The sequence below is a fragment of the Caretta caretta genome, chromosome 6, assembly GCF_965140235.1.
Source record: "Caretta caretta isolate rCarCar2 chromosome 6, rCarCar1.hap1, whole genome shotgun sequence".
In the NCBI taxonomy this organism is placed as follows: Eukaryota; Metazoa; Chordata; order Testudines; family Cheloniidae; genus Caretta; species Caretta caretta.
In genome coordinates this window covers 104,236,094-104,258,874 of record NC_134211.1, presented here as the reverse complement: position 1 = coordinate 104,258,874, position 22,781 = coordinate 104,236,094, and the positions used below count along the sequence as shown (strand labels likewise).

General features: G+C 45.4%; 1 protein-coding gene across 1 annotated transcript in view; it reads left to right on the top strand.

The window, feature by feature from the left end:
• The window catches only part of SYNE3 (spectrin repeat containing nuclear envelope family member 3), a 144,234-nt gene that overhangs the window by 117,330 nt on the left and 4,123 nt on the right, over nucleotides 1-22,781 (top strand). The gene's annotated exons all lie outside the window — the stretch shown is intronic.

Genomic DNA, 22,781 nt, shown 5'->3' with positions numbered 1-22,781 from the left:
AGGAGAGGCTGAGGGAACTGGGATTGTTTAGTCTGCAGAAGAGAAGAATGAGGGGGGATTTGATAGCTGCTTTCAACTACCTGAAAGGGGGTTCCAAAGAGGATGGCTCTAGACTGTTCTCAATGGTAGCAGATGACAGAACGAGGAGTAATGGTCTCAAGTTGCAGTGGGGGAGGTTTAGATTGGATATTCGGAAAAACTTTTTCACTAAGAGGGTGGTGAAACACTGGAATGCGTTACCTAGGGAGGTGGTAGAATCTCCTTCCTTAGAGGTTTTTAAGGTCAGGCTTGACAAAGCCCTGGCTGGGATGATTTAACTGGGAATTGGTCCTGCTTCGAGCAGGGGGTTGGACTAGATGACCTTCTGGGGTCCCTTCCAACCCTGATATTCTATGATTCTATGATTCCCAGCCCCAGGAGCCCTTGTGGGGCCAGCACTGAGCGAAGTGACACTTTCTCCTCTTCTCCATTCTCAGTAGTCCCTTGGCTGCTGGGGAGGAGCAGAGGCAGTAGGTGAGAGGGATGAAATGGGATGAGGTACAGGACCTCAGGGGAATGGGGCTTGTGGGAACAGGCTGTGGGACAGGAGTTCATGGGGGAACATGTCCTGGGGGTAGAGGCTTGAGGTGGAACAGCCTGTGGAGACAGAATGAGAGGACAGGCTGTGGGGACAGATGCTTGTGGGGGGCTTTGGGAATGTAGCTCTTCTTGAGTCCCTGCTCTTCCATATGTTCCCTCTGGAGTCCGTGGTCCCCTGGCTGGGGAGATTTTCAGGTCACTCTCCAGTGTCAGCTTGGGTCATTCATTCTTCAGCTAGATGTGCTCTGTGCACCCAGCTCATTGAAATGTGCCTTTGTGAGGCTGTTATAATTCCAGATGCTTTAGTATTCTTGTGTTTCATTAATAGTTGCCAGGTGTCCAGTTTTCAGCTGGAAAGTCTGGCTGAAAAGGGGACCTGGCTGCGTCCAGTCAGCACCGGACTAACTGCAGTCAGGCTCCCTGCTCAAAGGGTAGGAAGAGCAGCAGCTGCTGCTGGAGCCTGGAGGAGCTGCTCTCCACTCAGCTGCTGAGGGAGAGAAGTGACTGGCTGGCTCCTGGACCCAGCTCCAGCCTCTCTGGCAGAGAGGTAGGTACCAGTGCTGCCTCTCCCCCGCTGTGCTCCCACCCCAGCCCCTCGCTCTGGGGATAACCCCCCCCCCCGCCCCCCACATCCCGCTATGCCTCCACCCTGGATCTTCGTTCCAGGGACCAACCCCCTTCTCTGCCATTCTGTGCCCCAGTTGGGCAGGCAGGCAGGCTCCACATCAGCAGCTCCCAGCCCAGCGCTGCAAGTGACAGAATATTGCACTCCAGAATATTGCCTCTAGGGCACTGGAAGGTGAGACCTGACCTAATTTACTTTTTTTTTAAGCTGTAGATCAATTCAAACATTTCTCCCTATTTGTAGTCAAGTATTAGTATTATTGGCAAAATGGGCATGTTAAATCTGTTGGAATGTCTTCCGTTCTAGAAAGGCAACGTCTCTAAGAACGTAATTCCAGACGGTGGCCAACCTAATGAATCTGTGTGACCTTTGCTCAGAAATGGAGTCAAATAATTTCTGTCCACATGACACCAGTTAGCTTTGGACCAATTAGGCTGTTTCTGTGGTAGGAGAGCTCTAAGCCACTTATAGGATAAATACATCATCTAGGGTAGTATTAGGTAGTTGTTCAGCAAACCCAAGGTTTCTCTCATGCTGAGTACAAAGTATTTATTCTTCTTGGAGTGCTTGCTCATGACGATTCCAATTAGGTGTGCGTGCAGTAGCCGATGGGTTTTTCCCCTCGCAGTACCCATCGGGTCAGCTCTGGCACCCACTGGAGTCATGCCTCAATAGTGCCATATATAGGATCCTTCTGTCTCAGTCTCAGTTTGGGTGAGCACCTCCTATCCGGCTTCTTCTTCTTGCGGGGCACCGGGGACTGGGAACAGTGCCGCACGCTGCCATGTGGGAAGCCTCTATGCAGGGAGTTCTGCAGTGCCGATTGTCTCTATCTGAGTCCTTTCTTGGCACCAGAGTTTCCTGTGTTTACATTGGAGCATTGTGTACCGATGCTGAGGTGCTAGACATTGGTGTGGCCGAATGCTGCTCTGAGTGGGGATGGAGGGCGGCCTCCCTCAGAAGGATCTTCAACTGTTGGTCGAAGACCTGAGACGGAATCTCCTACAGATCTTGCAATGGTTCTTCTGGTGTGATTTCCCCAAACACTTCAAGCAGGAAGTGTGAGGGATGCTTCTGGGCATAGGCTTGTTACAAGCTGCACAGGGTTTAAACCCCAGGACCGAGGCATTCTAACTATATGATGACCAAACTAACTACAACTACTAACTATTGATCTAACTACAGAAAAAACGGTCCAAAGACTACTCGGGAGAAGGCTTGCCGAAGTAAGAGAGAATGAGCATTCCAGCTAACTGTCACAGGTGGTAAGAAAGAACTGAAGTGGCGGCAGGTCGGCAGGGCCCTACATACAGCGCCATGGATGTGCAACTCCAGGGGGCGCTTGAGCTGACCCAACGGGTATTGCTCGGGGAAAAAGCTAATTGGAATGGACATGAGCAACACATCTTGAAGAAGAACAGTTACAAAAGGTAGCTAACTGTTTTTTCACTCATAGACAGGTTCAGCACAGTCATCTAGGGGCAGATTTTTAAAAGTATTTAGGTGCCTAAAGATGCCTCAGCTCAGATTTTTAAAGGTATTTAGGAGCCTAACTCCCATTGATTTTAAAATCTTGCCCCTACCTATCAGCTATGCATGTTACATCAACCCTGGCAACATACCTCATTCTGAAGGAAGGATGGTCTTGCGGTTCAGGCAATAGACTAGCACTCAGAAGATATAGGTTATAGTCTGTGTTCTCCCACCCATTTCCTATGTGACCTAGGACAAGTCACTTAATTTCTATCCCCATCTATGAATCAGGGATATTAACACTTGCCTACCTCTGTGGGGGTACTATGAAGATAAGTTAATTAATGTTTGTGAGGTGCACAGCTACTAAAATGATGAGCACCGTAGAAAAGCCTATAACTAACTGATAAATACATTTTTTTAAAAGCAAAACAATAATAAAAGTCACCTTTAGAGACTGCTCCTAGGGTTGAGACAGAGGTCAGTCTCTGTTCTTATTCAGTATCTGGCCTGTCTGCTGAGGATAAACAAGGGTGCCAACTGATTATATATCAACCATCACATAGCTTTCAGAAATGAAAAATTTTCAGTTACTATCCTGCTTTGTTGGATTAAAATGGTCAAATCAGAGATAAAAGGCTGTCTGCCCAGAGTATTGCATTTGCCATCTACCCGCTAGGGACAGATCAGAAAATATCATAATGCCACTATATTAAATCCACGGTGTGCTCACACCTTGAATACCTCATGCAGTTCTGGTCACCTCATCTCAAAGTTATATTAGAATTGGGAAAACAGCAGAGAAGGGCAATAAAAATTATTACCTGTATGGAACAGCTTCTGTGCAAGAAATGATTAAGAAGACTGGGACTGTTCAGCTTAGAAAAGAGATGACTAAGAGAGGATATGCTAGAGGTCTATAAAATCATGACTGGTGTGGAGAAAGTAAATAGGGAAGTGATATTTACCCCTTCACATAACCAAGAACTAGGGGTCATCTGATGAAATTAATAGGCAGCTGATTTAAAGCAAACATAAGGAAGTGCTTCTTCACACAATGCAAAGTCAACCTGTGGAACTCATTGCCAGGGGATGTTGTGAAGGCCAAAAGTATAACTCGGTTCAAAAAAGAATTAGATAAATTCATGGAGAATAAGTCCATCAATGGCTATTAGCCAAGATGGTCAAGAGTGCAGCCTCATACTCCAAGTGTCCCTAAACCTCCAACTGCCAGAAGCTGGGACTGGACAACAGGGCATGGATCACTCGAAATTGCCCATTCTGCTTATTCCCTCTGAAGCATCTGGCACTGGCCATTGTCAGAAGACAGGATACTGAGCTAGATGGACCACTGGTCTGACCCACTATGGCCATTCTTACGGTCTAATTATATATTTTCAATATCACATTTTATTTCTGATAGATGGAAATGGGACCAAACCAAAATCCAGATCTGAATTGCTCTCAATTCTGTTGAATTTCAGATTAGCATCTAGATCCAAATTTTGTGACTCTGGCCTGTCTCTAAATGTTCAGAGTATGGGGTACTTCCAAGGAAAGTATTGTGCTAATGTAAATGCTAGGCTACTTTGAGGTTTCTCAACGCAAGCGCTTCCTCAGGATATTAAATCTGTCAGCTTATCAGATGTTAAATCTGTGCTCCTTCTTTGCTACATGCATCCCCTATGGAGCATGATGTAATTCCAGCGAAAGCCATCAGACTTACCTATCAAAGAGGTGAGTTTCCATGAGCATATTTATTATCTGATTTTCTTTGCCTCCCCCAAATCTAGAAGCTTTCTGCATTTGCAGAAGGGACTTGACCTGTTTTCGTTTCACCTGCCACTTGACACAAAGGTGTGTGTGTGTGTTACCAAGCAAAATGGAAATGACTGACGAAAAGCACCTACGCTACCTCAACAACTAACAAAGGACCTGAACATGAGGGAAAAATCAAAGAAGCCAGGAGATGTAGCTCAGCCAACTCAAACATGTAAGAAACTGTGCAAGAGAAACCAGATTGCTGTTGAAATAGCTGCTTAACATTGTGTCTGGAAGCACAGCTTCAATAAAATAGGTAAGGAAACCAGCTAAGGACCCCCAATGGCAAACACATATTTATTGAGAATTCAATAAAAGCTTCAGAACAAACAGCCTGAAGGACCTGTAGACATAGCCTCTGTTGTAATAAAAATGCAATACAAGACATTAGGGAAATGGTAAGGGAAAAGGACTGCTCCATGAGAAAACCAAACAAGAGTCCCAGAGCATAAAGCCTGGAGGGACAGGCTGAGATGCAATAAAGTAACTGCCATTGGGGAGAGAGTAAGAAAAACAAAACATCTAACAAAAGCACAAAGAAGCCCCAGATACATAAGCTAGTCTAGAAATTCAGCTCAGGTTGCCATAAAAGCACATGGGAAAATAGGAAAAGAATAATGACTGCAAAGTCATCAACTCCTGCAGGTACATAAAGAAAGCACGTAGGAGAAAGTCCACAGGAAGCAATGTCAGCTGCAGTAAACTCCGAGGATACCTAGGAGACAAATCTGTAAAAGGTGACAAACTGAGGCCTCCCAGGGATCGTGTGTGTGTTTGAGAGAGAGTTGTATTAAATAGAAAACCCCACATTGCTGACCTCTGATCTTTGTCTATGACGGGGATTTGTTTTTAATTAGGCAACAAAGCAACTTTTCTAATAGGTGCAGAAAGAGATTAGAGATGTCTGTTAAAAATGTGGCAGAAAAATTAATTAAGGATGCAATCTGTGTGCTCGTATTGCTGAATTTGTGCTTGGATAATGTGAATTTTAGCATATGGTAACAGCACCTAGGATGGCTTTTGATTATTGTTAAAAATTAGAACAAACAATAATAATAATAATAATAATAATAATAATAACAAAGAAATAAAGATCCTCCTTGTGCTAAGGAGACGACACACAATGCTGGTAAAAGGGTGAGCTTCATTACTTGACCTCGATCATATGACCTGCATCAGGGTTACAAGAGATTATATCCCTGGCGCTTGGCAGAGGTCAGTAATCACTGATTTGACTGGCTACTGTAACATCTTCCATTTTTTTGAAAATCAAATGCAAATATAATAATAGCAACAAAATCTAGCAATCATAGAGCATGTCACTGAGCACACTAATAATGTCTAGGATGGAGACGAGGTATTTGGACATCTGACAGTAACCCGTGCACTTCAATGACTTTCTGATCACACAACCACTTTTTGTTTTTAAAGCGGCTCCATCTGCAATGACTTGTTGTGGCTGTGTTGTGTCACGTGGAATCTATAATTCCTGCTTCTGTTGTTTTTCATTGTTCATGACTGGGTGGGCGTATGCTAGTTCTGTCTCTGTGAGCGCGGTCAGTAGCATTATAAATAAGCAACAGGGTCCCTCTTGGTTTTGTTTAGATGTTTTCTGCTCCTCCTGGGAGCAGACCCTCAGGGGTGGTAATAATATATACCATTGATAGAGATGGTATCGCTTTTACTTTGGCAAGTTGCCTGCCACCTTCTGTTTGAAATGCAACGTTCTCTCCCCTTGGCAATTGGTCTGTCTGGCATTCTTGTCTACGGCTGTTTGAAAAATGGGGGTAATTGTGTGTGTGTGCAAGGGTGTCAAAATTTTTGAAAAAAATTGACCTACCTCTGCTCTCATCGTAATACCTCTTGTATAAATTTCTCTTGTAACTATGTCAGGGTGAATTTTATTTGGCTCAGAATTTTTTTAGAAGTTGGCAGTAAAGTTTTTATCCTTTTGCCTACAGGTCTCTGAACTGGTGATTCTATAAAGCCATTTGGTGGGCTGTCTTCCCCACACTGGCAGAAGAGAAGTTAAAGCAGCCCAGGGAGGCTGCGCAGGAGGCAGCCAATTAGGAAAGGGCTTGTAGACACAGCCAATCGGGAGAAGGTTTAGAGAGACAGCCAATCAGGGCCAGGTTGGGCCATATAAGAAGGGCTGCTGAACAGAGCCACTTCAGTCTCCATGGAGTTCAAGGAGGGAGAACTGGCTACCCTGAAGGAGGGAAAAGAGACAGCACCATAGTCCAAGCAGTGCTGGGTGGGGTTAGGGGAGCATGAGTGAGTGCCAGACTGAGAATGGAGAAGGTGCTAGGGCTACAGGGAAGTGACCCAGGGAAACAGATGGCGGGGGTTGGAGGTGATGCAGTGAGTGACTGCTGGTCTTCCCTGCCCCTTTGGCCCCAGTTGCTACTGATGCAGGTGGCTAGACCCTGGACAGCAGCCTGCCACTGAGGCAAGTGGCTGGACAGAGGACTGCTGCCCTGCAGAAGAGGTGGGGGAGAGAACTGAGTAGGGCACAGCCGGAGGGCTGTGTCCAGAAGAGGACACTGTGGTCCTGTGAGCGACACGGGTCCTGATGGCAGAAGCGATGGTGGCAAAATGCCATTAGATGAAGGCGCACTGGTGAGTCACAGCTAATTCCCAGGACTGCCAGCAGGAGGTGCTGCAGTGGTGAGTTGCACCCCGTGCTAGCGTGTTGCAATGTTCTAACAATGCTAAGTAAGATCCCTACTAGGGCACTTTTTTCCAAGTTATTTGCCAAGTCAAATCTGTTTCTTGCAATAACCTTACTTTGACCTAGTGGTTAGTTACACTACACTAATTAGTCCATCTGTAACTGTTTAAAATCACATGGCTTCACTTTGTTATGTTTGTTTGTAGCATAATGGTCAGTGGCATCACCTTGCAAATGATTTCTTGAAAAGGAAATGTGACATTCTTGGTGGCTCACAGTATTTTTGAATTTGTTCATATTTCCTCTGAAATATTCTGTAAATTTTCAGTGCTTATGAGTCTGCCACATACAACAACATGGAGGATTTTACCCTCTGCAACGTTTCTGCAATACCACTTAGGTCTTGTCTATGGGTATGTCTACATTACGAAATTAGGTCGAATTTATAGAAGTTGGTTTTTTAGAAATCGGTTTTATATATTCAAGTATGTGTGTCCCCACAGAAAATGCTTTAAGTACATTAACTCGGCGGAGTGCTTCCACAGTACTGAGGCTAGAGTCGACTTCCGGAGTGTTGCACTGTGGGTAGCTATCCCACAGTTCCCGCAGTCTCCGCTGCCCATTGGAATTCTGGGTTGAGATCCCAATGCCTGATGGGGCTAAAACATTGTGGTGGGTGGTTCTGGGTACATATTGTCAGGCCCCCGTTCCCTCCCTCCCTCCATGAAAGCAAGGGCAGACAATCGTTTCATGCCTTTTTTCCTGAGTTACCTGTGCAGATGCCAGACCACGGCAAGCATGGAGCCCGGTCAGGTAACCGTCACCGTATGTCTCCTAGGTGCTGGCAGACGTGGTACTGCATTGCTACACAGCAGCATCAACCCATTGCCTTGTGGCAGCAGATGGTACAGTACGACTGGTAGCTCTCATCATCATGTCCATGGTGCTCCTGGCCATGTCGGCCAGGAGCGCTTGGGCAGACATGTGCGCAGGGACTAAATTTGGAGTGACTTGACCAGGTCATTCTCTTTAGTCCTGCAGTCAGTCCTATTGAACCATCTTATGCTGAGCAGGCAGGCAATACGGATTGCTAGCAGTCCTACTGTACCATCTTCTGCCAGGCAGGCAAGAGATGAGGATGGCTAGCAGTCCTACTGCACTGTCTTCTGCCGAGCAGCCATGAGATGTGGATGGCTTGCAGTCCTTCTGCACCGTCTGCTGCCAGCCAAAGATGTAAAAGATAGATGGAGTGGATCAAAACAAGAAATAGACCAAATTTGTTTTGTACTCATTTGCTTCACCCCCTCCCCCATCTAGGGGACTCATTCCTCTAGGTCACACTGCAGTCACTCACAGAGAAGGTGCAGCGAGGTAAATCTAGCCATGTATCAATCAGAGGCCACACCAACCTGCTTGTTACAATAAGAACAATTACTTAGGTGCACCATTTCTTATTGGAACCCTCCGTGAAGTCCTGCCTGAAATACTCCTTGATGTAAAGCCACCCCCTTTGTTGATTTTAATTCCCTGTAAGCCAACCCTGTAAGCCATGTCGTCAGTCACCCCTCCCTCCGTCAGAGCAACGGCAGACAATCGTTCCGCGCCTTTTTTCTGTGCAGACACCATACCAAGGCAAGCATGGAAGCCACTCAGCTCACTTTGGCAATTAGGAGAACATTAAACACCACACGCATAATCCAGCAGCATATGCAGCACCAGAACCTGGCAGAGCGATATCGGGCGAGGAGGCGACGTCAGCACGGTCACGTGAGTGATCAGGACATGGACACAGATTTCTCTGAAAGCATGGGCCCTGCCAATGCATGCATCATGGTGCTAATGGGGCAAGTTAATGCTGTGGAACGCCGATTCTGGGTTCGGGAAACAAGCACAGACTGGTGGGACCGCATAGTGTTGCAGGTCTGGGACGATTCCCAGTGGCTGCGAAACTTTCGCATGCATAAGGGCACTTTCATGGAACTTTGTGACTTGCTTTCCCCTGCCCTGAAGCGCATGAATACCAAGATGAGAGCAGCCCTCACAGTTGAGAAGCGAGTGGCGATAGCCCTGTGGAAGCTTGCAACGCCAGACAGCTACCGGTCAGCTGGGAATCAATTTGGAGTGGGCAAATCTACTGTGGGGGCTGCTGTGATGCAAGTAGCCCACGCAATCAAAGATCTGCTGATATCAAGGGTAGTGACCCTGGAAAATGTGCAGGTCACAGTGGATGGCTTTGCTGCAATGGGATTCCCTAACTGTGGTGGGGCCATAGATGGAACCCATAACCCTATCTTGGCACCAGAGCACCAAGCCGGTGAGTACATAAACCGCAAGGGGTACTTTTCAATAGTGCTGCAAGCTCTGGTGGATCACAAGGGACGTTTCACCAACATCAACGTGGGATGGCCGGGAAAGGTACATGACGCTCGCATCTTCAGGAACTCTGGTCTGTTTCAAAAGCTGCAGGAAGGGACTTTCTTCCCAGACCAGAAAATAACTGTTGGGGATGTTGAAATGCCTATAGTTATCCTTGGGGACCCTGCCTACCCCTTAATGCCATGGCTCATGAAGCCGTACACAGGCAGCCTGGACAGTAGTCAGGAGCTGTTCAACTACAGGCTGAGCAAGTGCAGAATGGTGGTAGAATGTGCATTTGGATGTTTAAAGGCGCGCTGGCGCAGTTTACTGACTCGCTTAGACCTCAGCGAAACCCATATTCCCACTGTTATTACTGCTTGCTGTGTGCTCCACAATATCTGTGAGAGTAAGGGGGAGATGTTTATGGCGGGGTGGGAGGTTGAGGCAAATCGCCTGGTTGCTGGTTACGCACAGCCAGACACCAGGGCATTTAGAGCACAGGAGGGCACGGTACGCATCAGAGAAGCTTTGAAAACCAGTTTCATGACTGGCCAGGCTATGGTGTGAAAGTTCTGTTTGTTTCTCCTTGATGAAACCCCCCGCCCCTTGGTTCACTGTACTTCCCTGTAAGCTAACCACCCTCCCCTCCTCCCTTCAATCACCGCTTGCAGAGGCAATAAAGTCATTGTTGCTTCACATTCATGCATTCTTTATTCATTCATCTCACAAATAGGGGGATGACTACCAAGGTAGCCCAGGAGGGGTGGTGGAGGAGGGAAGGAAAATGCCACGCAGCACTTTAAAATTTATTGAATGCCAGCCTTCTTTTTTTGGGCAATCCTCTGTGGTGGAGTGACTGGTTGGCTGGAGGTCCCCCCACTGCGTTCTTGGGCGTCTGGGTGTGGGGGCTATGGAACTTGGGGAGGAGGGCGGTTGGTTACACAGGGGCTGTAGTGGCTGTCTGTGCTCCAGCTGCCTTGGCTGCAGCTCAGCCATACACTGGAGCATACTGGTTTGATCCTCCAGCAGCCTCAGCATTGAATCCTGCCTCCTCTCATCATGCTGCCGCCACATTTGAGCTTCAGCCCTCTCTTCAGCTCGCCACCTCTCCTCCCAGTCATTTTGTGCTTTCCTGCACTCTGACATTATTTGCCTCCACACATTCGTCTGTGCTCTGTCAGTGTGGGAGGACAGCATGAGCTCAGAACATTTCATCACGAGTGCGTTTTTTTTTCATTCTAATCTTCATTAGCCTCTGGGAAGGAGAAGATCCTGTGATCATTGAAACACATGCAGCTGGTGGAGGAAAAAAAAAGGGACAGCAGTATTTAAAAAGACACATTTTATAAAACAGTGGCTACACTCTTTCAGGGTAAACCTTGCTGTTAACATTACATACATAGCATACGTGCTTTCGTTACAAGGTCACATTTTGCCTCCTCCCACCGCGTGGCTACCCCCTCAACCCTCCCCCCTCCCCATGGCTAACAGCGGGGAACATTTCTGTTCAGTCACAGGCAAACAGCCCTGCAGGAACGGGCACCTCTGAGTGTCCCCTGAAGAAAAGCACCCTATTTCAATCAGGTGACCATGAATGATATCTCACTCTCCTGAGGATAACACAGAGATAAAGAATGGATGTTGTTTGAATGCCAGCAAACATACACTGCAATGCTTTGTTGTACAATGATTCCCGAGTATGTGTTACTGGCCTGGAGTGGTAAAGTGTCCTACCATGGAGGACACAATAAGGCTGCCCTCCCCAGAAACCTTTTGCAAAGGCTTTGGGAGTACATCCAGGAGAGCCGCGAATGCCAGGGCAAATTAATCCTTTCACATGCTTGCTTTTAAACCATGTATAGTATTTTAAAAGGTACACTCACCGGAGGTCCCTTCTCCGCCTGCTGGGTCCAGGAGGCAGCCTTGGCTGGGTTTGGGGGGTACTGGGTCCAGGGTGAGAAACTGTTCCTGGCTGTTGGGAAAACCGGTTTCTCCACTTGCTTGCTGTGAGCTATCTACAACCTCATCATCATCTTCGTCCCCAAAACCTGCTTCCATGTTGCCTCCATCTCCATTGAAGGAGTCAAACAACACGGCTGGGGTAGTGGTGGCTGAACCCCCTAAAATGGCATGCAGCTCATCATAGAAGCAGCATGTTCGGGGCTCTGACCCGGAGCAGCCGTTCGCCTCTCTGGTTTTCTGGTAGGCTTGCCTCAGCTCCTTAAGTTTCACGCGGCACTGCTTCGGGTCCCTGTTATGGCCTTTGTCCTTCATGCCCTGGGCGATTTTGACAAAGGTTTTGGCTTTAGAAACCTGGAATGGAGTTCTGATAGCACAGATTCCTCTCCCCGTACAGCAATCAGATCCTGTACCTCCCATTCAGTCCATGCTGGAGCTCTTTTGCGATTCTGGGACTCCATCATGGTCACCTCTGCTGATGAGTGCTGCATGGTCACCTCTGCTGATGAGCTCTGCATGGTCACCTGCAGCTTGCCACGCTGGCCAAACAGGAAATGAGATTCAAAAGTTCGCGGTTCTTTTCCTGTCTACCTGGCCAGTGCATCTGAGTTGAGAGTACTGTCCAGAGCAGTCACAATGGAGCACTCTGGGATAGCTCCTGGAGGCCAATACCGTCGAATTGTGTCCACAGTACCCCAAATTCGACCTGGCAAAGCCAATTTAAGCACTAATCCACTTGTCAGGGGTGGAGTAAGGAAATTGATTTTAAGAGCCCTTTAAGTCAAAATAAAGGGCTTCATCGTGTGGACATGTGCAGGTTTACATTGATTTAACGCTGCTAAATTCAACCTAAAGTGCTAGTGTAGACCAGGGCTATGTGGGGAGTTATTCCAGAATAGCTATTCCTGATTAACTCCCTATGTGGACGCTCTTCTTCTGGGATAAGAATGCCTTTAGAAGTAGATTAAACTGATTTGGAATAAGACAGTGTGATTCTAGAAAAAGAGCATCTGCACAGGGAGTTAAGCAGGAATAGCTTTTCTGCTTTAAATTCACTCCCTACCTTAAACTGAATTAATTTCTCAGGGTAGTCAAAACTTTACTGTCTGGAAAACTGGAAGTGCTGCAACCTCCTCCTCCAGTTTTCTGCCACATTGCCTCCTAGATTCAGGAGATTCTGGAGGCTTATCTACTGCATTTGCCATATATCTTGCTTACATCTGACACCACATAGTAGCACCCAGAGGACATGCACATACAGTGGCCGCAGTGGCCTGTGGGGCAATGCATCCAGGGATACGAGAATGACTGACTGGAAAGTGTGATTTAGGGGTCCTGTCTACACTCCAAAAAAACCAACAGTGAATTGAACTGATTCCAGAAAGAGGATTGCTGGTCTGGGTCTCCAGCAGGTGTGAAGTATTATGAGCTGTAAAAATTACTGAGTTTTACCCAGGTAGCGTGTGCACGAAAGCTAAGTTTAAAGCCAGCGTTGCCACGCAGGACTAACAAATTCAGGTAAAGGTTTCAACATGTGGAAAAATGCTTTTATCAAGTTAAGTTCTGTGGATGTTCTGTTTTCAGTTGGAATGCTTATATAATGTAATGACCATGCCACCAAACTGACAGCTCAGGCAGATGGATTTTTTTTTAATGTCAGCAGAAGGTTTCATTTAATCATAGGTGCTAAAACTAGGGATGCTGGGGTGCTGCCACACCCCCTAGCTTGAAGTAGATTCCATCATATACAGGGTTCACAGTTTGGTTCAATGGCTCTCCCCCCATAAAAACTGTTACAGCATCCATGCATTTAATCATGTGATACTCCAGGAACACTAAACATGGAGCATCCTCCAAGTTTGTCTCAGAGCCCTGAGTATTACCAGCTTTTTTCCATATTATTATCACTACCCCCAATCTGATGTTAACGTAACCCTCTGATAGGATATAGATATGTCCTCTGCATTGCTCTGAGCCCCTGTTGGCTTAAGAGTGAAAGTGAAGAATTTAATTTTGAGTAGCCACCTCCAATCTCCCCTTGCAGAAGTGGCCAGATTTTCAAAGGTGGTAAACACCTGCAGCTCCTGTTGATCCACTGGGAACTATATGGGATACTCAGCACCTTTGAAAACAAGGCTGGCTTCTATTTAGGTACTTAAATATGGATTTGGGAGCCCAGCTTGAGGCACCTAAGTTGAACAATTTTGGCCAATAATAGCAATGCTGCCTAGCAAAAGAACCCTTGCCAGGAAGAGATTCACAAGTTCCATTAGTGGAGTTAACTGAAAAAGTTTAGAATTCCAAAGGTACATTCAGACTGAAAAGCTGTTACCATCAGTACAAAGAAAGGTGAACAAATCTGTTCTCAACTAACAAGACAAATAACTTCATGGTAGGAAGTTTAATTTATACAAACCCACCTCTCTCAGAAAATCAGTTTTTTTAAGATTTTGTGAAGCTGCAGCTCATCTGTATACAGCCAACTCTGGTATTAATTATTTATGCAGTAATTAATATGGAGAAGAGCAATCACTGTCTGCAGACTTATTAGTCTTCCAGTCAATTAAAGTATTGATCAAGAAGGCACTTTTTCTACAGACTTCATTCTGTTTATAAAAAATATAAACAAGTACAACCAATTAAGATGACAATATTAATTTATCTTCAGATGTGTTTATGGCAAAACCTTCTGACCATAGACCTGCTGGATGACCTTGAGTAAGTCATTTCACCACTCTCTGCCTCAGTTTCCCCATCTGTAAAATAGGGATAATGATACCCACCTCCTCTATAAAGTGCTTTGAGATGTACTGTTGAAAAGTGTTCTATAAGAACCAGATATTAATTATTTATTATTATTTATTTATTATGCTGCAAGATTCCAAGCTAGCAGAAATTTTGTCTACAGTATGTATCAGAGGTACCTTAAGGGACCAAGACAGGCTTCTTCAGCCTTCATTGCTGCAAAAAAGTTTCACTGAAGAGAAGAGGCACTGAAAATACAGCAAGTTCGTTTGTTTATTGGTAACATGAGTTCTGAATGGACAGGCTGTTTTGAACTCTCTTGTGTTCAACTTCTGGTAATTAATAGATTTTGCTGTTCCTGTCACTTTCATTGTTATTAAAGGAAGACAAGGCAAAAAAAACCCTTTTTTTTTTTTTTTTAAATTCTGACCTTTTGTGAGAAACCAGAATAAGGAAAGCTTCATAAAGTACAGTGCAGTCTCCTTTGGTCAAAGGTGACATCCACAACTGCTCCATGCAGTCTGTAGTTTAGGAGCACTCTTGGATTCCTCACGGACACTAAACTCCCACATAGCATGATCCGTGAGTAACACTTTCTACCATCTCAGGTGGGCAAGGAGACTCTGTCCTGTCCTGGCACACTGTGACCTGGCCTCAGTTATACATACCTTCATCACCTTCTGTCCGGCACAGGCGCTGGCTTATTCCTTTGCCCGGAGGTGCTCAACGCCCGCTCAGCCCTAGGCCCTGCCCCCACTCCACCTTTTCATGCCCACCCTGCCTCTTCCCGCCTAGTTTCACCCCTTCCCCAGAGCGCGTTCCATCCCTGCTCCTCCGCCATCCCTCCCAGCGCCTCCTGCACACCACGGAACAGCTGATCTGCCGTGGGCAGGAGGCACTGGTAGGGAGGGGGAGGAGTTGATTGACAAGGCTGCCAGTGGACAGGAGGCACTGGGGGGGGACATGGGGGAGCTGGCTGCCAATGGGCACTAAGCATCTGCTAATTTTTTCCATGGATGCTCCAGCCCTGGAGCACTAATGGAGTCGGCGCCTATGCTGTTCAGACTACAGCATTATGATATACCTGGGCATGAAGCCATCAGCCCTTAGGAAACTCCAGTTAGTACAGAACACTGCAGTGCATTTCCTCAGCAACACAGTCTATGGTAAGAACATCAGATCTGTCCTCCACTCTTTACACTGGATTCCCCTGGACTACTGCGTGAAGTTCAAAGTCTTGGTCCTTCTCTTCAAGGCACTCAATACCTTGCCCCCAGGATATCTGAAAGATCGCCTAAAGCTCCAGGATGAAGACCATGGTCAACAATTTTACTCCTCAGGCACAATGGAACTTTCTACCAAAAGGGTAAAGCTCAACTGGGCATGAGACAGAACATTTCTTGGGAGCCCAGGAGATAATCTGCAATAAACTCCCAAAAGACCTAAGGATCTTCTCAAGCCTCACCACCTTCTGCTCCAAGTGCAAGGTGCACTTCTTTGATCTTGCCATCTCTAACATAAACAGTGCAGCACGTACATTTAAAAAAATCCCCCTGCCAAAAACTCTGCACTGGACACACAAATCTTTCCTGGGGAGAGGATGAGAGACAAAGAACGAATCACATGTGACCGATATTGGTCATGTCACTGAATGTACTGCTGTAAAGTGCTCAGATACTACAGTGATGTCAGTAAAAGAACCTAGAACAGAATACATAAGTAGGTTTATCTTACTCCTGAAGCTGACTGTGAAAACAGAGAGGAGAATTACTACAGGTTAGGAACCTGATTCTGAGAGATGCTGAACATCAAAATGATGTCAGACTATTTATTTGTGTCAGTCCTTGGAGGCCCCAGTCAAGACCAGGCCACAATTGTACTAGGAACTACACAAACAGAAGAAACCAGTCCCTACCTACTTGCAAGAAGTCAACAATCTAAATAGGCAAGACCAACAAAATCAACAGACAAAAAGGTGCTCAGAAACTCGCAGGATCTTTCTTCATTTTTTTTGTCATTGGAAACAAATCTGTAAATAATTTGGGTTCTGGTCAGGAATGGGCTCAAATGGATTGTGTACTGTCTCTCAAGATTCCTATATAATTTGGAAACCATCATGCACTGTTACCTTTCATTACAGTACACTGAATGCTTTTTTTTTACAGGTTTCAGAGTAACAGCCGTGTTAGTCTGTATTCGCAAAAAGAAAAGGAGTATTTGTGGCACCTTAGAGACTAACCAATTTATTTGAGCATGAGCTTTCGTGAGCTACAGCTCACTTCATCGGATGCATACCGTGGAAACTGCAGCAGACTTTATATACACACAGAGAATATGAAACAATACCTCCTCCCACCCCACTGTCCTGCTGGTAATAGCTTATCTAAAGTGATCATCAAGTTGGGCCATTTCCAGCACAAATCCAGGTTTTCTCGCCCTCCACCCCCCCCACACAAATTCACTCTCCTGCTGGTGATAGCCCATCACCTATCACCAGCAGGAGAGTGAATTTGTGTGGGGGGGTGGAGGGCGAGAAAACCTGGATTTGTGCTGGAAATGGCCCAACTTGATGATCACTTTAGATAAGCTATTACCAGCAGGACAGTGGGGTGGGAGGAGGTATTGTTTCATATTCTCTGTGTGTATATAAAGTCTGCTGCAGTTTCCACGGTATGCATCCGATGAAGTGAGCTGTAGCTCACGAAAGCTCATGCTCAAATAAATTGGTTAGTCTCTAAGGTGCCACAAGTACTCCTTTTCTTTTTTTTTACAATTGCTTTTCCATCTTTAATGACATGGTTTTTAATTTAAAAAAAAAAAGAAAGCTAGTTTATTTCTTTAAGAATAACTACGGTGCAAATTTCATTTAAAATTGCAACACCTGGAGAAAATCAACATCATGTGACCTGTAGGCACTTCTAAACAGGAAATACTCCATTTATTTTTTTAGCTGTGTTTGTGTAATAAAGTTTAGCATCCAAGTGTGAGCAACACATTTTCTTGTTTTATTAAACAGCATGAAAGGATTTATTACTCCTCCACTGAATGCACTTCTGGCACCAAATGGAGCTGGATAATAATTGTCAGGCTCTGAGTTTAACATTATGAGAACACCTTTGGTGGAGTTCAGAGTTTAGCGTGTAATGAAAAATGCACCTAGATGGGGAGGCTTCCTTTGAGACTTTGTTCAGTGAGTATAATCTCAGGTATTACTGCTTAATAAATTGGATTCTTTTTGAAACAAAAAGGGGGATGAATGTGGTATAATTTCTAAGATGGTTCTTTTTCTTGTCATCCTTCATCTATGTTAAGTTGCTTAAAAGAGCTGTACATTTATTGAATGCTGAATTTTCTTCCTTCAGCAATAGGCGGGGCTGTCAAGCTTCCCTGAAACTGGAGTGTCCCATATTTGGGGTATTTCTCCCACTCACCCACCTGTAATCTCTCTCGACTGCACTAGCTTCCCCTGCTCTGGCACTGTCTGCTGTGACCTGTTCTCCTTTCTCTCCCCCGTCTTCTCAAACCCAGGGCTGGAGTGCCAGTTAAGGGAGCGTTCCTTTCTCTCTTAACCAGCGCATGGCTTTGTGCTCTGACCCCCTTGTGGATCAGGGCTAGGGTGACCAGATGTCCCGATTTTATAGGGAGGGTCCTGATTTGGGGGTCTTTTTCTTATATAGGCTCCTATCACCCAACAACCCCATTCCAATTTTTCACACTTGCTGTCTGGTCACCCTAATCAGGGCAGGGCAGAGCAGGGAGCACTCACGACTAGCCTGACTGAGGAAAAGGGGTGGCATGTCACTTTGCAGGTGTGGAGCATACTCAGACCACCAGCAGAACTGGGGAGAGAGCTTTGGAATAGGGAGAGAGTGCAAAAAAAAAAACAAAACTGATGGAAAGGGGTGAAACAGAAGGTACAAACTTGGAGGGCTCAGTTCTCCATTTCGCTGGACCTTGGGGAGTCAACTGCATCAGTGCAAAGTGAGCATGCAGTGAGAATGGCAGAGTTTTTTACATTCATTTTGCAGTGGCACACATGAATACACCAGGTGCAGGGCAAGGGAGAACCAGACCCCATATATCCCTGCAGATTGGTACTGCGAAATTCTCCCTGATGTCTCTCTGGAACTTGGCAGCTCTGAATATAGGATTAGTTTTCCACAAAGAGGAGGCTGGCAGTATATGTGCTAGTGGTTTCAAGTTAACTGCAGGAGTGGGGAAATGCTTCACACCTTCACCAAATTAAGGTTTCTAAGCTGTGAAAAAGCCCTTCATTAAATGTGTTCATATGTGAAAGATTCTAGGGTTTGAATGTATTCAGCTTGTCTTCTGCACTCCTTAGTTTGTAGGATCCCCATCAGATTCCCCCCAAAATATCTGATTGCCTGGAGGGCTGCTGATTCATGCTCATCCCTAATTTACAGAGACTCTGTAAAGGTGCATTGATCAGAAAGTTACCTTACCCTTTTTTCTTACATTTACAGTTATTTGTAAATGACTAACCCACTTCATAAGCTGGGAACCATGTCTCTTAAAGCACCTAGTACACCCGTTGGGACTGTATTGAATATAATGAATAATGCACTGCATTTGAATGTGCAAAGATCATTCAAAGCAATTTCAGAGCAGGTCCACTGATATATATTCCAGCCAACAGAGGGCAGTGGTGCTCATAACTAAGGCAATTCATTTTAAAGGGATGTTCTGTGCATCCTCAGAGTATCCTTGCGATCAGTTCATTAGGGTCTGGCTGGAGTTGGATGGCATGGTGTTACGAAGCAGGACTGACAAATCTGGCATTCTGCAATGGCTGTGGAATCTAGATTTCCCTCCAATAAATAGGGAGTGTTATCTGCATAACCCACAAGGCCTGCAGCTGTACTGGTGAATTTTTGCTGGATTAGGCCCTGTATTTTCTTTGGTATGCACTCTGAATATTAATCATTAACAATCTTTAAAATATTAAAGGGGGAACTTCTGTGCTACAAGCTGCTCTGTAAAGATCCATAGGGGTTTTTGTTTTTTTGTTTAAGGCTAGAAGGCATGATCATGATCTCCTGCCTAACATAAGCCACAGATTGTCCTCACCATTCTTGGGGCTCTGTACAAGCAGAGAGGTCTATCCATTCAGAGCAGCATACAGGATCAGAGCCTAAAAGGGGACATGATGATGAATGTTATTGGGGAAGATCACTCAGGAACTTCTGTTCTTCCTGCCTCATATCACAAGAGCAAAGGGACATTCAATGAAATTGAAAGGTGTCAAATCAAATTGTGGGACTAACCTGTAGCAAGCATTATGCGCAGCAGTAAGAGTGTGCAGGGTTGTGCCCATGATGACTATAATGCTGCTTTACCTTTATTAGGAAGCGCGCTCTGTCAGTGAACCCATTATGTCCAGCCATTGAGTGGCCACTGAGGATAAGTTTCAATGTACTTGTATTTACAAGGAAAAACATGATGATGCAAGCATAGGCTTTGGGCCCTAACCCATTCAATTTACTTATTTTAATTTTATATTTTAAGAATCGTCTCTGCCAAAGATATTCTCTAGAGCAAGAGAGCTGGAATTCAGCTGTGACTTATAATGGTTGAAGAGGCAGTGCCAGGTAGATTAGGCCCAAACAACTTAAGTTTTGTTTTTTTTAAAAAAAGGAAAAGTTAAAAAAACAACTAGTATTAATAGAAACGTTTTCCGAACCATTTATGTCAGTGACACTGGTTCTTTTCCATGGATTTAAATATTCCCCTATAATGTTTGCAACCCAAACATTGCAGCATTGTGCAAATGCATGAGAAACCAAAGGTGAAACAGACTAGAAATTGGGTGTTAGTCTATCCACGTTGTCTAAGGGCTTGTCTACACTGCCAATTTACAGCACTGCAACTTTCTTGCTTCGGGGTGTGAAAAAACACCCCCCTGAGCGCAGCACGTTTCAGCGCTGTAAAGTGCACTCCCAGCGCTGGAAGCTACGCCCCTCGTGGAGGTGGTTTTTTGGAGCGCTGGGAGACCCCCCCCCCACCCCCCCAGCGCTCTGCCATGACTACACAAGCCACTTTAAAACACTGCCACGGCAGCGCTTTAGCGTTGCCAGTGTAGACTAGCCCTTAGCTGAAGAAAATACAAAAAATAAAAGCCAACAAAATATAACGTAAAGTAAGACAACTCTATAAATCTAGTTCTAACAATCTAAGGCCCTGATCCTGCAAATTCTGACTCACCTGGTTAACTTTATTACCCTGAGTAATTCCACTGGAATCAATGGAACACTCACTGTAGTCAAGTTAAGCATGTGCATAAGGGTTTACAAGACTGGAGCCCAAGATATGATGAGCAATACACAGCATGACCTCAATTCTACCAAGAGTGGAGAAAGAGGGTATCGAATAAGTGTGGATAAATGAGACTTTTACGTACTTGAGAAAATGTCCAGTGTAATAAACCGATGTTGGGGCACATGACCATGGTTTGGGTAACGGAGTTCTAGCTCATGGGTATGCTGTGGAAATGCTCTAATTTTAAAATGGTTCCAGCAAAACCAGATCAGGTCACCTTAAACTACAAAACTGGATTTATGCTATGCCTCTAACTAGTTTTAAAATCAGTTTAGCAGGACCAGTTTTAAAACTGGTTCAAAAATTTACTAATGTAGACAGGCCCTTAAATCAATAAGGTTGTACAGGATGATTTTAACCTGAACGAGTCCCTTTGAACTGTGGTATCAAAGATCAAATCAAGAGAACCCATCAGATCAAATGTAGGAAAGAAGAAAGGCGATCTGCTGAGTGCTTGTCGTTAGAACTTGGCAACTGACCATTTATTTGATGTGTATATAAGAACTGGACATTAAAATGTTCTTGATCATTGTTTATTAGGTGACTTTGGTTAATGTTCTGTGGTATCAATCTGAATGTAGCACAGCTGCTTTGTGACATCATCAGGCTTTTTAAAAGCTGCTTTGCAATTGGTTAATCTCCCCTTCATAACACAGGCCTCTACTGAGCAGGAAATAGGATTGCTGCAGCTGTTGGCCAGGGAGGCTTTGCAAATTTTTGTGTCACAGCACTCAGGGCTTAATAATCCTGACCCAAGACAGATCATAAATGTGTCCTTAGATCTCAGATGCTGCGTTCATTGATCCAGGGCATCATGCTTTCATTTGGCTAGGAAATGATTCTGTTTGAGTACTATAATTACACACAGAGATGTGTGCGTACACTGTATGAGGTGCTTGTCCTTTGGAAAAAATGTATCTGGAAGCAGAGCTGATGTTTTATATTTAGAGTCACGCTGCCTTTGGTAATAGGCCTATACTGTATGATACCAATGCCAGTGATTACTTAGGGTGACCAGGCAGCCCAGAGTACTTGGGTTGTCCCAGTTTGGAGGGAGAATCGTGGTGCCCTAGCTGGTACTGGTTAAACTGAAGGTGTGCCATGAAATTAAAAAAAATCTCACTGTTTTCATCAAGCTTCCACACCAAAAATCCAAAGATTTGGCATTTTCACCTCATTTTAATACATTGGGCATTGTTTCATGTCTGAGGCCCCAAGTCAGCAAAGATCTTATGTGTGATCTCTATCCTGCAAGCTTATGTGCTTTGTTGAATCAGGGCTGGGTTAGGGAGAGGGATCGTGAGGTACAGCATGATCTAGAGCAGTTGTTCTCAAACTAGGGCCACCACTTGTTCAGGGAAAGCCCCTGGCGCGCTGGGCCGGTTTGTTTACCGGCCGTGTCCGCAGGTTCGGCCAGTTGCAGCTCCCACTGGCTGCAATTCACCACTCCAGGCCAATGGGGGCTGCGGGAAGCAGCACGGGCTGAGGGATGTGCTGGCTTCCCTTCCTGCAGCCCCCATTGGCCTGGAACGGCGAACTGCGGCCAATAGGAGCCGCGATTGGCCGAACCTGTGGACATGGCAGGTAAACAAACCGGCCCGGCCCGCCAGGGGCTTTCCCTGAACAAGTGGCGGAACAAGTCTGAGAACCACTGATCTGGAGCAGTGGATTTTTTTAGTCCATGGATCATGACCCCCTCCCCCAGGGGTGTCACAAGGCAATTGGGGAGGGGGGGTTGTGAGGCACTGAAAATGTTGTTGGAATCTAAAGCAAAGACACTTTTGCTCTTCCACTTCCCTCATACGCTTACCCTTCAAGGTCAAGTATTCTCTGTCAACGTCTGGAAATAAGCACATATATTCTGTAGGCTTCTCATTGGTAATTTACTCTTAGGTAGGGGGGTTGTGAGATTTATTTTTTACTTCAAATAAGGGACCACTGAAAAGGTTAAGAGACTCCGGTCTAGAGGAATGAAAATGGTTGGGAGTTAAGAATGTACAACTTCTAATCCTGCCTCAGCTAAAGACTACGTAAGTGGTTTTGCACCTTAGCTTTCAGAGTGGTGAAAGGGCCAACAGCTGCTATTCCAGCCCAGAGGTTGCAACAGCAGCTCCCAAAGGTTTAGAATGCAGCCCTGTGCCTTGTCTGCAAATTGAAGGGATTAATTCCATCCCACTCCTACTCAGCTGCTCCCAGAAAAGCCAGTTACTGGGT